Below are 2458 nucleotides of genomic sequence, written 5' to 3'. Positions count from 1 at the left end.
GTATCATTTTAACTGGAATAGATATTTAGTCAAAGGCTTCATTGAAAAGTTGAAGGTTATTATTTTTTAAATGGTCAAGGAATATATTAGCACCCAATGCATCAAAACGGGTTTCTGTAGGAAAACTGTACAGGTAATGCCGGTACATCATTGTGATAAATGAAATATGTATTGAATAACAATTTCTCCTTTTTCCTTGTATTGCAGTGGTATTTTTATCTGGCTGGAGGCTTGCTGCATGAAAGAATCTTCAGATTGGTTCCCATTTCCTTAGGGATGAATGGAGATTTTAAGCCCTCTAGGCTGAAATTAAGGAGAGTCTCAAAATGGTATGAGATATGGTCAGGAGTGGTGATAATTTGTAAGTAACAGAAAAAAAAGTAACTAGGACAAAAATGAATGTATACAATGACAGGTTAAAGGAGTTTAACCACCCTAATCCAGGGAGAAATAGACACATGGAAGCAGCTTCAGTGTATGTATTCACTTGCTGGATCAAAAACAACACACACAAATTTGATGTGGATGCACAGCATCTGATGTGGTCCCCATATTTATCACATGATTTCAACAGAGGCACATATTTGTGCATTGCATTGTGCATGATATCCTCTAACACTGGCTCAACTAAAATCTTTGAGGAAGGTTTTGTCTTTGACACTTTCCCAAGAATGCTGCAAGGAAAAGGGAGAGCAGTTGATTACAGTATTTAATGGCAAGATAAGGACTGCAAAAGGAAATTTAGATTCGCAATTACAAGAGTTGCTCACCAATGGAACAAGCTGCCCCAAGTGGCTGTGGTCTCTTCTCCTGTGAAGATGTTCAAGTCAACAGAAGAAAAGTGTCTTTCCAGGATGTTTCAGGCCAGGCCTGCACAATCTGTTGCCCGCCAAGCTGAATATAATACCAGCCATGTGTGTTGCAATGGCTAGAGTGTTGGGTCCAAAGCTCCACTTAGTCATGCAGCTCAGTGGGTGAGCTTGGGCCAGTCATTATCTCCCAGCCTAACTTGCTTGCATCACTTGTGTGAATATAAAGGTCAAGGAAACCATATATGCCACCCTGAGTTCCTCGGTGGGTAGGATAAAAATGTAATATATTGACGTATTGTGGTTTGCCAATTGCTTGAAGCTTGCATTTTGTTCTTGTAACTCCAGAGAGGAAGCGAAAAAGAAGAGGTTTACCAAAGACCCAGAGGTGCTTACTCATTAATAGCTCTGCCGGGTAGGGAACCCTTGCTAGTTAGCAGATCCAGCATTCCTCTCTAAAGAACAAACTTCCCTGCAATCAGCCTTGACAAGTGACTTCACCAAAGATTCAATGCAAATAGCTTTTCCTGGCATATATCCTGGGAGAAATACCGGTGTGCATTACTCCTCCTCTAACTCTCAGATGTTATTTAACTGGTGGTTTATTGTTTGACTGCTTTTGAGAGTTATGATTTTGTTCAGATGGTATGGATAACTGTAGGAGTTCTTTCATCAGCAAGCAGTAGCTTGTGAGAGTCAAAGGGGTCAAGGAACGGTATGTATATTTCATCGGAAGCCATTGTTCATGCCCCTATAAGGATATGGTTCCGGTGTAACAGAATATGTGGTAGAAAAGAAGACGTTTCTTGAGCATTCCCATTATGTCAATAGTTTTTCTTTCTTTCAACAAATGGTCTACACATTTTCCCTGAAAGATGGAGATGCTTTGGTTGTATAATCATGCCTTGGCTGATAGAAGGTTGCTGTGAAAATTTAAAAAGAGATTAAAAAAAGAAGAAGCATATTCAGTGAGATTATTTAAACCTGATGTGTTTATCCTTGTTAGAGCTCCTTATTTATCGCCTGTGTCTAAACATTCATCTCTAGCGCATTGTAATACAGATCCATGCTAATACAGCTGTTGTGCTGGATCGCATACTACCACCAGTAGATAAAATACTGGCAGACACAGAGAGTGACTGTTAATTATGTGATGGCTGCCTGCCCCCTCTGGCTAGCAGCTGCATTTATTTGGGCTTCTGCAATGTGTTATTTTTCCAAATGTGCTAGTTAAATTCTGTTATTTCCAAGCGTAACCATTTTATTGACTCTTAGAAGAACAAAAGCTGATGGTCTGGGTTTAATTCTAGCCCAACAATGTCAGCTGCAACTAACTGGCACTGTTATTAGACTCACAGTGTGACATCCAAGGCAGCATCTCTAGGCTGTATCTCGTGCCTGACTTCAGCCAGGGCTCTTTGGTTCAAGCTCTTGAGATAGTTTCCAAAGTCATGTCAAGCATCAGAGGGTGAATCAGCTACCTCACGTGTTTGCTTGGATGATTTCTCACCATGCTTTAGGGGATAGGGGTCATAGCTCAGTGCTAGAGCATCTGCTTTGTAGGCAGAAGTTCCTAGGTTGAATCCCTGGCATCTTCTGGGAGGGCTGGAAAAGCCTCCTGCCTGAAACCTTGGAGAGCCACTGACAGT

General features: G+C 41.0%; 1 long non-coding RNA gene across 1 annotated transcript; it reads left to right on the top strand.

Moving 5' to 3' along the window:
• The first annotated feature begins 206 nt into the window (after positions 1-206).
• Positions 207-1773, top strand: LOC128339816 (uncharacterized). Its single transcript, XR_008313233.1, has 2 exons — positions 207-329; positions 1158-1773. It is a non-coding gene; the product is annotated as an uncharacterized LOC128339816 (long non-coding RNA).
• The last annotated feature ends 685 nt before the right edge of the window (positions 1774-2458 follow it).

This window comes from Hemicordylus capensis, chromosome 1, assembly GCF_027244095.1.
Source record: "Hemicordylus capensis ecotype Gifberg chromosome 1, rHemCap1.1.pri, whole genome shotgun sequence".
Classification (NCBI taxonomy): Eukaryota; Metazoa; Chordata; class Lepidosauria; order Squamata; family Cordylidae; genus Hemicordylus; species Hemicordylus capensis.
This window is presented reverse-complemented; position numbering and strand designations above follow the sequence as displayed.